Below are 15000 nucleotides of genomic sequence, written 5' to 3' on the forward strand. Positions count from 1 at the left end.
ATCGTCATCGACATCATCGGGTGAAGAACATCGCCGATGTTTTGGTAAACATCAACATCAGAACAGCGCCTTCCCTCCCTTGACTTGGCCGGGTGAATGACGCTATCGGATTATCGAGCCGAAATCCCATAACAGAAGCAATCTACTCATCTGTTTTCGGCGGAGGCTCTCTCTCTCTCTCTCTCTCTCTCTCTCGCTCTCTCTCTCTCTCCTTCTTCTTCTTACGAAAAGGGGGAAACAGGCGGCAAGAAGTACGTATAAATAAATCAAACCTGTCCTCCTTCCTAAAGTCTTCCTTCTCCTCCTCCTTCCTTCTTCCTTCCTCCTCTCCTCCTCCTCCTCCTCCTGTCCTCCTCCTCCTTTTTTCCTCCTCCTCCTCCTCCTCCTCCTCCTCCTCCTCTTCCTCCATCCCTCCTCCTCCTCTCTCCTCCTCCTCCTCCTCATTCTCCTCCCCTCCTCCTCCTCCTCTTCTTCTTCCCTCCTCCTCCATCCTCTTCCTACCCCTTTCCCCCCCCCTCCCTCTTTTCCTCAAATCATCCTCCTCCTCTCTTCTTCTCCTCCTCCTCTTCCTCCTCCCCTCTCCTCTTTCCTCCTCCTCTCCTCCTCCTCCTCCTCCCCCTCCTCACCTCCTCCTCCTCCTCCCCTCCTCCTCCTCCTTCCTCCTCCTCCTCCTCTCCTCCTCCTCCACCTCCTCCTCCATCCTCCTCCTCAGCCACTAAGACCTCCTCCTCCTCCTACTCCGCCTCTTACCCACCTTCCTCTCCTCCTCCTCCTCCACTAATTACCCCCTCCTCCTTTTTTTTTTTTTTTTCTACTTCCTCCTCCTCCGCCTCCTCCTTCTTAGCAAAATGGTAAAAACAGGTACGAGAAGAAATAGGCAAAAAAAAAAAAAAAAAAAAATTAAGTTCGTGACGTCTCCCTACGTTAACGAATTACGTGACGGAGATTTTTTTTGCATTACTTCCTTTTCTGACGAAGTATTCATTTCTTTTTTTTTCTTTTTTTTCTTTTATTTGGTAGTGTTACGACCTTATTTACGGCCGTAATTTCAAGGGTTCTTGTCTTTACTCAGAATTTGCGGTCAGTAAAAATGCAACACAGCAATTTAGGACGAAAAAAGAACAAACACCTCAACAAAAGTTACAATATTTATTTCCACAAAAAAAAAAAGTAATGGTTGGCAAAAATCAAAATCAAAATGAATATATAAAACAAGGGAAAACCAAACCTTAAGATCTTTAAAAAGAAAAAATCACCTATAACTAAACTAAACCCTAAACCAAGAAATAGGATATTTTTAAGTATGTCTTCAGGTAGGTACCTTCCAAATAGCTGGCCAGACAAAACTAACCTAAGAAAATAAGTTAGGCAGAAGGAAGCAAGAGAAAATAAGAGGGAAACTTAATAATACTCCTACCTAACACATACAGACTAAATTATACTCAAAACTTAAATTAGTGAATAGAATATATTAAGAATAATTATAATAAGTAGATAATAATAAATTATGAAAATAATCTTACAAACTGATTCAACACAAGAGGCTTAGTAGACCGTCTCTTCAGGCATACAAGGTCCAGAAGACCGTACTGCAAACAGGGGCGTGCAAATCTACAGGTACTCAGCGATTCACGATCGTCTTAAATAGCTATAAAACATCTCATACCTGTAGAAAGCCGCCCTACTTGTCTCCACGAGTTCCAAGAACTCACTGACGCCGATGAGCAGGTCAACTGGGTCAAGCTGCAATGCCAGCGGAGGCAACCAAAATAACACTGGAATACTAAGGGTGGGGGTAGCCTCCGAGAATCCGGGACGTCACGGATCTCGCACGCCACAAAACTGCACCCGTTCCCAGTAGATACGGGCCAACTCGCTCGGAGGTCCTTCCGAAGAACGAGGGGAAGGGGCGTGGCTGACGAATGCCGCGGGTGACAGACACCAGCGACCACACACAAGGCAGCGAAGGATTGAAGAAGCCGTGATCCAAATCTCCATACAAAACTGCATAAGTGACCATATATAAGGTGGCTAAGCGTCAGGATGTGAGGAGGAACTCGAACTAACTCTGTCACGAATCACCACCCTTACGATCAAGCCTTCCACTCGAGTCAACACAGCTCATAGGAGAGAAAACAACGATCGTTATACAGCACTTCAATGGTTCACTAATACGGGGGAGAAGGCGGTAAACAAAGCAAAACTGTGAAGTCATATGACTCCCTTACAGAGTTCATCGAACTAATAAACGATACTAACTTGTTAAAAAAAAAAAAACTTAACCTAAAATAAGATCAAAAGGTTGGACAACTATTAACAAATTATAATTAACAAATTATTAATTTACTTTAATCTAATACCTTTCTCCCCCTACAAAAAAAATTTTAATCAAATAGAGTAAAATTTTTTATACAACCTAAAGAATCAATTAAATCTTAAAATAGCATCAATCTTAAAAGTAAAGATAACCTTAATGTAAACATGCATAGAATTATCTAATAAAGCACACACAATTGTGCATTACACATTCTGAAATAAAAAGGTCGGCATTAAATATACCTCAATTAAACATACCAATATATAAACAGTCTAATTAAATACAAAGCCTGGAAATAAAATAAAAATTAATCGAACATAATTCTAAAGCGAAGAACAAATGTACTAAATCACAGAAAATGATAAAGTTCTGAAATTCCAAAAGTTCTTGCTAAAATTAAAGATATAAATGGCACAAAGACCCACCTATCAGCTAATAAGAAACTATTACTATATAGAACTGAATATTTCTTACCCTAATATTTAAACTAAAAACAACACTGGCAAAAAAAAAAACAGAATTATCATATAAATAAACGAAACAACCGAACAACGTCGGTCGGAACAAACCATAAAGTTAGCACTTGCTTTCACTCTAAAGAACACAAAGAGAAACGAGCAGGGCGAAAGAGGCAGGGAAAGACCAAACAAAAATTAACACTTTACATCCTAGACAAGGTGTCCGGGATCTTATTATCAGATCCTTTAATATGTTTAATTACTAAGTTGAGCTCTTGCAGCTGCAAGGCCCAACGTAAAATCCTTTGGTTAGACCCTTTCATCCGTTCAATAAACACTAACGGATTATGATCCGTCCCATACCTCCACTGGAAAAGAAAGATTAGTTAAGTATGGTTTAAAATGAGATATGGTACGGATCAGGGCGAGAGCCGCCTCTTTCTCAATAGTTGAATACTTACGCTCTGCCGTTAACAACTTTTTGCTGTAGTAGGATATTGGGTACACCACCTCGTCCTCACCCTTTTGAAAGAGAACGCCTCCAATGCCTACATCGCTAGCGTCAAACAGCAATTATAAAGGGAGCTTGAAAATTCGGAGAAATCAAATAGGTTTAGACATAAGAATAGTCTTAATTTTAATGAAGAATGCTTCTTCACACTCGCTAGTCCAAATAAATTTCCTATTTTTTTTAGCAAAAGATCATTCAAGGGACGAGCAATGTCAGAAAGTTCCTAACGAACCTCCTATAGTATCCCGTCATACTAGCACCCTTCGAACTTCTCGGACATTGCACGGTCTCTTTAGATTAGTTATAGCCTCGACATTAGCCTGTTTCGGGGCTATATGACCCAGAACCAACCTCATGACCCAGATACACAACTGTGGCCTTACCAAATTCGCATTTAGCGAGGTTAATGACTAAGCCCCGCAGCACGGAGAGCTTCAAAAACTTTACACCCAACCTGAGTAAATGAGTTTTCCAATCATTACTGTGAACAACAAGATCATCTATGTAGATCTCGGTACCTTCTAACCCACAGACCACACGGTTCATTAATCTTTGAAAAGTACAAGCAGCATTCCTCATCCCAAAAGGCATGACCTTGCATTCATACAAGCCGAATGGGGTGACAAATGCTGAAATTTCTCTTGCTCGATCCGACAAAGGAACTTGCCAGTAGCCCTTGAGCAAATCCAACTTGTAATATACTTTGCTGAACCAATGCGGTCTATGCAGTCGTCAATTCTTGGAAGAGGAAAGGAATCATTTTAGTATGGGTATTAACTTTACGATAGTCCACACACATCGATACTGTCCATCGGATTTCTTCACCAATACTATAGGGGAGCTCCCAAGGACTAACAGAAGGTTGTATTAAAATCATGCTTCAGCATATATTCTATTTCCTTATTGACTATATCCATTTTAGTGGGATTTAGTCTATAAGGACTTTGTTAATTGGTGAAACTTCTCCTACTACCACATCATGTTCAATTAAACTGGTCATCCGGGAGAATCTCTAACCAAATCTGAAAAAGAACGAATTAAGCCTTCCATTTCCCTTCTTTGATTTTACATCAAGATGCTTCAGATGCTCATCTAACCCATTCAAAACATTGCACATTCTTGGATAGAGCATCTGAAGGTACTTGATTAATTATTTCCTCAGACCCATCAGGAAGCACCTCTGCCACCAAAGAAAACCGATTCATACCCTGTTTCCAAAGGATCAGATCTACTAGACACATAAGGTTTCAGTCTGTTAATGTGAAAAATTCGACACTTTCGTTTGGTCCCGGGAGCTTCTATTTCATAATTAAGATCGGATACCTTCCTCAACACCTTCCAAGGCCCCTTATACCTTGGTTCAAGGAAGTTATCCGAATCAGTACCCAACACCAAACTAATTCCCCAGGCTCAAACGACCGTGCTCGAGTTTTCTTGTCATATTAATCTTCATAGCAGCCTGAGAGCTAGCTAAATTTTCTCTAGCAAACTTCCAGGCGCTAGAAAGTTTTCCTCTAAGATTATCAACAAATTCACCACGTTCGTCTCCTTTATTCATCAGATTCCAAAACTTCATATAAAATTTCTAAAGGGCCCCAGTATTTTATCCAAAGACTAATTCAAAAGGAGGCCACCACGCCCGTGGATGAATTGGATGACTTCTAAGAGCAAGAGAGACAAAAGGAAGACCCTTATCCCATTCCTCTCCATGCTCATAACAAAATCTTCTTAAAATTGATTTAAGAGTTTGATGGAATCTTTCCACCACTCCCTGACTCTCTGGATGGTAAGGAACACTAGTAGGTGCAGAATGGCCAGATCTGCACACTTACTTCGAAATTCCTTACTAGTAAATTAGTTCCACAATCAGTTTGTATCTTACGAGGGATCCCATACCTCGAAAAGAAAATTACCAACTGGTCAAATACAGCCTTAGATGTGACTTTCTTCATGGGAATGGCTTCAGGAAATCGTGATGCCCGATCCATCACAGTCAGTAAATAGATAAAACCTGTTTTAGTTTTAGGCAGAGGGCCTACTATATCAACTACCAGCTCATTAAATGGCTCGCCAATAGCTGGTATGGGATATAAAGGTGCTTTTACAATTGTTTGATTAGGTTTACCTACCACTTGGCACACTGGACATTCTTTCACATATTGTTTTACTGACGATTTCATTCCTGGCCACCAAAAACATTTAGCCCAACCTACGGAACGTCTTCCAGACACACCAATGACCAGAGAATGAATCATCATGAGATAAATTTAATATTTGCCTCTGAAATTGAGAGGGCACCACTATTTGCTCAATACGGGACATTTGGGGATCAGTAGCAACCAGGGGACGACTCACCCTATATAATATGCCCTTTTTTACCCAGAATCGAGGCTTCGTCAAGTCAGAAGTATCACCTAAATCAAAATTAAACTCTCTCTTCTGGGCTTCAATAAAAGCTGCTCGATCCCAATCGGGAATTACATTATCACTACTTACTACACTACTTACTACAGACCCGGGTCTTCCTACATCTACGTCTACCTCTAAACTACTCAAATTTAACTCTTCATCATTATTTAATAAGTCTGCAACTCTTGCGGCAGCTCTAGTGGTAACTGCTACTGGACACTTATTGATTGACAATATTGGGAATAATTCCTGGCCATCACTATTAATCATATCATTTCCTAATATGCCATCAATACCAGCTATAGGAAGACTCTCGACAACGCCAACTCGGTCTTTCCATAATACCCAGGGAATGACAACATTACCTCTACTAAAGGAGCTGAAACTATTGTGTTCGGGAAACCTCCCAGAACAATAAAGTTCCCTGAATACTTCACCAAACCTTTTAAACTGCTTTCCAGCACTAACGACCGAGCAGACCCTGTATCTCTCAAAAACCTAACATCAATATGACGAATTATAAATTACTTTACCAGGCCATATATATTTATCATATTTTAGTCATTCCTGTGGATTATTATTTCCATCTCCGGGCGTACTATTACCACCACTACCACTATTTATTATCGGTAATTTTACGTCAGGAGATGCACTTGGCATTAAAGCCACAGGATTATTCCTTTGAAGATAATTTGTTCTGGCGTGACACTGAGCTTGGAAATGACCGGGTTTATTACACCAGAAACAAGTCTTCATATTACTATTTCTCGTTCCAGAATTACCTCCATTGGAAAATACACGAGTACCAGGTTTACTCATGAATTTTCCATTCTTACTAACAGGGAAATTATTCTGAACCACAGAATTCTTAGGCTTATTATTATCGCCTCTTATTCCTTTATGAAAATTCCCTGACTTTACTACATTATTACTATTCTATCCTTGCTGGCGAATTGCCTGAACCTGTTCTATGGGTCAAGACAAATTCGTCAGCCCACTTGAGCTGCCTTACCTAAATTAGTGACCTTCAATTCTTCCAAATAAATTCTTAGTTCTTTGGAGCAAGATTTCTTAAACTCCTCCAAAAGCATGAGTTCTCTCAAGGAGAAAAAAGTGACAACTGACGACTTTTTCAAACCAGTCGTCAAACTGTTCTCCTTGAACCTGGCAATTCTAACATACGTAACGAAAGATGTTTATTAAATTCCTAAACTTTAACCTGTTGCCTGCAAGGGACCAAATCAGAGGCTTTAAATTAGTGCCTTTACCTTGTGATTATCCCTGGCTATCCTTCTTCCAGGCATTATATACCCGGATTGCCTCCTACCAGTTTACACGGAATCAGCACGTCCACATCTCTGGTGGCCAAGACAACCGAGCTGACACCCTCTCAAAGGCCTTGAAGATTCCTGACATTCCTTTCAATCAGAAATGGGGAACCATTTTAATGCAGCCCCAATATTACTCCGGATAGGTGATAGTTTTGGTTATCGAGGCTGACTACCTCGTGGGGTGCTAAATTGGTTGGAGTCGCCCTGTAACCTAGCCATTTCCAAATTAAGGTTGCCATCTCTATCTCATGCTCCTCAACCCTCTCGTCTCTGTCATGCTCCAATTCAACAACTCTATTTTTTACAAATTAAATCATAATCTTGAATTTCCGTTGATTCAGAATTTACAGGCATTGTAGGCAACTGCTGCCCTAATTCTCTCAGTCAAGAAAGGTTTGTAGTTATATTTCCTCTTGTCCCACATTGGGCTGGTCCTTCAGAATGAGTCCAGTCTGAGGAGGATCATCAAATAGAGAAAACCTGCACCACCACTAATACCATTTATCACTACAACTAAGCCTATCATCATTTCCTAATTCACATACCTCTATCACTACTATTTTTCCTCCAACTACACCTCCAGCCTCAGCTAAAAACCTTGCATAACACTGTTCTTTAACCATTATTAGTAACTTCCTCTTTGTATCAGTCATTTGAACGGAATACTACCACCTAGCACAACTAACAATATACTCCTTACCTAGTGTGGGTAAATGCCTAATACAGTCGGCAGACCCTAAGAACTCTGCAGGACGAACTCAAAGTCTTCCAAATTATCCATAGTGGTAGGAAGAGAAGAGGTATTTCCAAAAACCAAATAGAGAAACTATAACCCCCATGAGGAGCGTTCCAAAGTCCCAATTTTACTGTGTACACACCTGAGCGCAATCCTGTCAACTGTCGCCAGTATTGTTACGACCTTATTACGGCCGTAATTTCAAGGTTCATTGTCTTTACTCAGAATTTGCGTCGTAAAAAGGCAACACTAGCAATTTAAGAACAAAAAAGAACAAACACCTCAACAAAAGTTACAATATTTATTTCCACAACAAAAAAGGTATGGTTGGGAAAAATCAAAATCAAAATGAATATATAAAACAAGGGAAAACCAACCGTAATCTTTAAAAGATCACACTATAACTAAACTACACCCTAAACAAGAATAGGATATTTTTTAAGTATGTCTTAGGTAGGTACCTTCCAAATAGCTGGGCCGAGACAAACCTAACCTAAAAAATAAGTTAGGCAGAAGGAAGCAAGAGGAAATAAGAGGGAAACTAATAGACTCCTACCCTAAACATACAGACTAAAGTATAACTCAAACTTAATTAGTGAATAGATATATTAAGAATAAATTATAATAAGTAGATAAATAATAAATTATGAAAATAATCTTACAAACTGATTCAACCACAAGAGGCTTTAGTAGACCGTCTCTTCAGGCATACAGGTCCGAAGACCTTACTGCAACAGGGGCGTGCAAATCTACAGTACTCTGCGAGTCACGATCGTCTTAAATTAAGCTATAAACATCTCATACCTGTAGAAAAAGCCGCCCTACTTGTCTCCACGATTTCCAGAACTCCTGACGCCGATGAGCAAGTTAAACTGGTCAAAGCTGCAATGCAGCAGGCAATCCAAATAACACTGGAATACTAGGGTGGTAGCCTCCGCGAATCCGGACGTCAACGGATCTCGGCACGCCACAAACTGCCCGTTCCCCAGTAGATCGGCCAACTCGCTCGATCAAATAGAGTAAAATTTTTTATAACAACCTAAAGAATCAATTAATCGCTTAAAATAGCATCAATCTTAAAAGTATAGATAACCTTAAAGTAACATGCATAAATTATCTATAAAGCACACACAATTGTGCATTACACATTCTGAAATAAAAGGTCTGCATTAATTATACCTCAATTAAAATACCAATATATAAACAGTCTAATTAAATACCAACCTGGAAATAAAATAAAATTAATCGAACATAATTCTAAGCCGAAGAACAAAATGTACTAATCACAGAAATGATAAGTTCCTGAAATTCCAAAGTGCTTGCTAAAAATTAAAGATATAAATGGCACAAGACCCACCTATTCAGCTATAAGAAACTATTACTAATATAGAACTGAATATTTCTTACCCAATTTAAACTAAAACCAACACTGGCAAAAAAAAACAGAATATCCGAATATAAATAAACGAAACAACCGAACAACGTCGGAACAAACCATAGAAGTTAGCACTTGCTTCACTCTTAAATGACACAAGAGAAACGGCAGGGCGACATAGTCAGGGAAAGACAAACAAAATTAACACTTTACATCCTCGACCGGTGTCCGGATCTTATTATCAGATCCTTTAATAATGTTTAATTACTAAGTTGAGCTCTTGCAGCTCAATGCCAACGTAAAATCCTTTGGTTAGACCCTTTCATCGTTCAATAAACACTAACGGATTATGATCCTCCATACCTCCACTGGAAAAGAAGATTAGTTAGGAAAGTATGGTTTAAAATGAGATATGGTACGGTCAGGCGAGAGCCTCTTTCTCAATGAGTTTGAATATCTTACGCCTCTGCGTTAACAACTTTTTTGCTGTAGTATGATATTGTACACCTCCTCGTCCTCACCGCTTTTGAAAGAGAACGCCTCAATGCCTACATCGCTAACGTCAACAGCAATTAAAAGGGACTTGACATTCGAGAAATCACAATAGGTTTTAGACATAAGAATTATTCTTAATTTTAATGAATGCTTCTTCACACTCGCTAGTCCAATAAATTTCCTATTTTTTAGCAAAAGATCATTCAAGGGACGAGCAATGTCAGAAAGGGCTTCCTAACGAACCTCCTATAGTATCCCGTCATACCTAGCACCCTTCGACTTCGCGACATTGCACCGGTCTCTTAGATTAGTTATAGAGCCTCGACATTATCTTGTTCGGGCTATATTACCCAGACCAACCTCATGACCAGATACACAACCTGTGGCCTTACCAAATTCGCATTTAGCGAGGTTATGAACTAAGCCCGCAGCACGGAGAGCTTCAAAACTTTACCCAACCTGAGTAAATGATTTTTTCCAAAATCATTACTGTGAACACAGATCATCTATGTAGATCTCGTTTACCTTCTAACCCACAGACCACACGGTTCATTTAATCCTTTGAAAAGTACAAAGCAGCATTCCTATCCAAAGGCATGCCCTTGCATTCATACAAGCCGAATGGGGTGACAAATGCTGAAATTTCTCTTGCTCGATCCGACAAAGGAACTTGCCAGTAGCCCTTGGGCAAATCCAACTTGTAATTATACTTTGCTGACAATGCGGTCTAAATTCAGTCGTCAATTCTTGGAAGAGGAAAGGAGATCCATTTTTTAGTATGGGTATTAACTTTACGATAGTCCCACACACATCCGATACTGTCCATCGGATTTCTTCACTAACAATACTATGGGAGCTCAGGATAACAGAAGGTTGTAATTAATCATGCTTCACATATATTCTATTTCCTTCCTTATTGACTATATCCATTTTTAGTGGGATTTAGTCTATAAGGACTTTGTTTAATTGGTGAAACTTCTCCTACTACCACATCATGTTCAATTAAACTGGTCATCCGGAGAATCTCTACCAATCGAAAAAGAACGAATTAAGCTTCCCATTTCCCTTCTTTGATTTACATCAATATGCTCAGATGCTCATCTACCCCATTCAAACATTGCACATTCTTGGATAGAGCATCTGAAGGTACTTGTTAAATTAATTCCTCAGATCCCATCAGGAAGCCCTCTGCACCAAAGAACCGATTCATGCCCTGTTTCCAAAGGATCAGATCTACTAGACCCATAAGTTTCATTCTGTTAATGTGAAAATTCACACTTTCGTTGGTCCCCGGGAGCTTCTAGTTCATAATTAAGATCGTACCTTCCTCAACCCTTCCAGGCCCCTTATACCTTGATTCATGAATTTATCCGAATCAGTCCCCCAACACTATCAAAACTAATTCCTCATGCTCAACGACCGTTCTCGAGTTTTCTTGTCATAATTACTCTTCATAGCAGCCTGAGAGCTAGCTAAATTTTCTCTAAGCAAACTTCCAGGCGCTAGAAAGTTTCCTCTAAGATTATCAACAATTCCCCAACGTTCGTCCTCCCTTTATATTTTTCATCGATTCCAAAACTTCATATAAATTGTTCTAAGGGCCCGTTTTTTATGTCCAAAGACTATTCAAGAGCCAGCCCGTGGATGAATTTGGATACTTCTAAGAGCAAAGAGAGCAAAAGGAAGACCCTTATTCCCATTCCTCTCCATAGCTCATAACAAATCTTCTTAAAATTTGATTTAAGAGTTTGGTGGAATCTTTCCACCACTACACCCTGACCTCTCTGATGGTAAGGACACTAGTACGTGCAGAATGGCCATACGCACACTTACTCTCGCAATTCCTTACTATAAAATTAAGTTCACAATCAGTTTGTATCTTACGAGGGATCCCATACCCTCGAAAAGAAAATTATCAACTGGTCAAATACAGCCTTAGATTGACTTTCTTCATGGAATGGCTTCAGAAATCGTGAGGACCGATCCATCACAGTCCAGTAATAGATAAAACCTGTTTTTAGTTTTGAGGCAGCGGGCCTACTATATCAACTACCAGCTCGTTAATGCTCGCCAATAGCTGGTATGGGATTAAAAGGTGCTTTTTAAACAATTGTTTGGGGATTAGTTTAACCTACCACTTGGCACACTGGACATTCCTTTCCCATATTGTTTTTACCTGAAACGATTTCATTCCTGGGCCACCAAAAACATTTAGCCAACCTACGGAACGTCTTCCCAGACACCAAAATGACCAGAGAATGAATCATCATGAGAAAATTTAATATTGCCTCTGAAATGAGAGGGCACCACTATTTGCTCAATACGGGACTATTTGGGGATCATAGCAACCAGGGGACGACTCACCCTATATAAATATGCCCCTTTTTACCCAGAATCGAGGCTTCCTTCAAGTCAGAAGTATCACCTAAATCAAATTAAACTCTCTCTTCTTCTGGTCTTCAATACAAGCTGCTCGATCCCCAATCGGGATTACATTATCACTACTGACTGAGCACTACTTACTACAGACCCGGGTCTTCCTACATCTAAACGTCCTACCTCTAAACTCTCAAATTTAACTCTTCATCATTATTTAATATCTGGCAACTCTTGCGGCACTCTAGTGGTAACTGCTACTGGACACTTATTGATTGACAATATTGGGAATAATTCCTGGCCATACACTATTAATCATATCATTTCTAATATGCCATCAATACCCAGCTATGGAAGCTCTCACAACGGCCAACTCGGTCTTTCCATAATACCGCAGGGAATGACGACATTACTCTACTAAATGAGCTGAACTATTGTGTTCGGGAAACCTCCCAGAACAATAAAGTTTCCCTGAATACTTCCCAAACCTTTTTAAAACTTGCTTCCAGCATAACGACCGGCAAGACCTGTATCTCCAAAACCTAACATCATAATGAACGGAATTTATAATTACTTTAACTTTACCAGGCCATATATATTTATCCATATTTTAGTCCTTCCTGTGTGATTATGATTTCCATCTCCGGGCGTACTATACCACCACTACCACTATTTTATCGGTAATTTTACGTCAGGATATGCACTTGGCTTAAACCACAGGATTATTCCTTTGAAGATAATTTTGTTTCTGGCGTGACACTGAGCTTGGAATGGACCGGTTTATTACACCAGAAACAAGTCTTCATATTACTATTTCTCGGTTCCGAATTACCGTCCATTGGAAACTACAGCGAGTACCATGTTTTACTCATGAATTTGGTCCTGATTCTTACTAACAGGGGGAAATTATTCTGACCACAGAATCTTAGCTTATTATGTATCGCCTCTTATTCCCTTTATGAAAACTTCCTGAACTTTACTACATTATTACTATTCAAATCCTTGCTGGCGCAATATTGGCCTGAACCTGTTCTTGGGTTCGACAAATTCGTCAGCCACATTGAGCTGCCTTACCTAAACTTTAGTGTACCTTCAATTCTTCCAATAAATTCTTAGTTTCTTTGGAGCAGATTTCTTAACTCCTCCAAAAAGCATGAGTTCTCCAAGGAAGAAAAAAGTGTCAACTTGACGACTTTTCAACCAGTCATCAAACTGTTCCTCCTTGAACCTGGCAAATTCTACATACGATACAAGAAGGATGTTTATTAAAATTCACTAAACTTTAACCTGTATGCTCAGGGACAAATCATAGGCTTTTAAAATTAGTGCCTTTAACCTTGTGATAATCCTGGCTATCCCTTCTTCCAAGCATTATATCCCGGATTGGGGGGCCTTGCCTACCACTTTTTTAACTGAATCAGCAACCTGTCCACATCTCTGGTGGCCAAGACACCGCGCTGACACCTCTCAAAGGCCTTGAAGAATTCCGGAATAAACTTCCTTTTCATCAAAAATGGGAACCAATTTTAATGCGTCCCCAATGTTAAACCTATCAGGCTTGACTATCAAAAGAAGGAAAACCTCGGTGGGGGGGGGTTTTTTTGTTTTTTTTGCTAAATGGTTAGGAGTCCCCTGTAACCTACTCATTTCCAAATTAAGGTTGGCCATCTCTATCTCCTGCCTCCTCACCCTCTCGTTCGCTGGCTGCTCCAATTTCACAACTCTATTTTTTTACAAATAAATCATATTCTTGAAATTTCCGTTGATTCAGAATTTACAGGCATTTGTAGGCCTGCTGGCCCTAACTTCTCTTCATCAAGAAAGGGTTTGAGTTATATTTTCCTCTTGCACCAAATTGGCTGTCCTTCATAAATGATCCCAGTCCTGAGGAGGATCATCAAATAGATAAAAAAACCTGCACCACCACTATACCATTATCATCTACAACTAGCCTATCATCATTTCCTAATGCACTACCTCTATCACTAATTATTTTCCCCAACTAACCCTCCAGCCGCAGCCAAACCTTGCATACACTGTTCGTTCCATTATTATAAATTCCTCCTTTGTAGCAGTCATTGAACGGAATACCTAACCACCTAGCACAACTAACAAGATACTCTTACATAGTATTGGTAAATGCCCTAATACAGTCGTCAGACCCTAAGAACTCTGGATGACTAAACTCAAAGTCTTCAAATTATCCATAGTGTGTAGGAGAGAACGGTATTCAAAAACAATACTATCACCCCGCACTGACGGAGCGTTCAAGTCCCATTGCTGTGTACACCTGAGCGCAAATCCTGTCACGGTCCGCCAGATTGTTTAACGACCTTATTGTACGCCGTAATTGTCAAGGGTTTCTTTTGTCTTTACTCAGATTTGCGGTCCAGTAAAAATGCAACACCAGCAATTTAGGAAACAAAAGAACAAACACCTTCAACAAGTACAATTTTATTTCCAACAAAAAAAAGGTACATGGTTGGAAAATCAAAAGCAAAAATGAATATATAAACAAGGAAAACCAACCTTAAGAATCTTAAAGATCACCTATAACTAAACTAAACCCTAAACAAGAAATTAGGATATTTTTAAGTATGTCTTTCAGTAGGTACCTTCCAAATATCTGGCGCAGACAAAACTAACGCTAAGAAAATAAGTTAGGCAAGAAGGAGCAAGAGAAATAAAGGAACTTAATATACTCCTAACTAACACATACAACTAAATTATACTCCAAACTTAATAGTGAATTGATATTAATTAACAATATTATAATAAGTAGATAAATAATAAATTATGAAAAATAATCTTACAACTGATTCGAACCACAAGAGGCTTAGTAGAGACCGTCTCTTCAGGCATACAATTCCAGATACCGTACTGCAAACAGGGGCGTGCAAATCTACAGGTACTCCAGCGATTCACGATCGTCTTAAATAGCTATAAAAAACATCTCATACCTGTAAACGCCGCCCCTACTTGTCTCCCACGA

This window comes from Macrobrachium nipponense, chromosome 30, assembly GCF_015104395.2.
Source record: "Macrobrachium nipponense isolate FS-2020 chromosome 30, ASM1510439v2, whole genome shotgun sequence".
In the NCBI taxonomy this organism is placed as follows: domain Eukaryota; kingdom Metazoa; phylum Arthropoda; class Malacostraca; order Decapoda; family Palaemonidae; genus Macrobrachium; species Macrobrachium nipponense.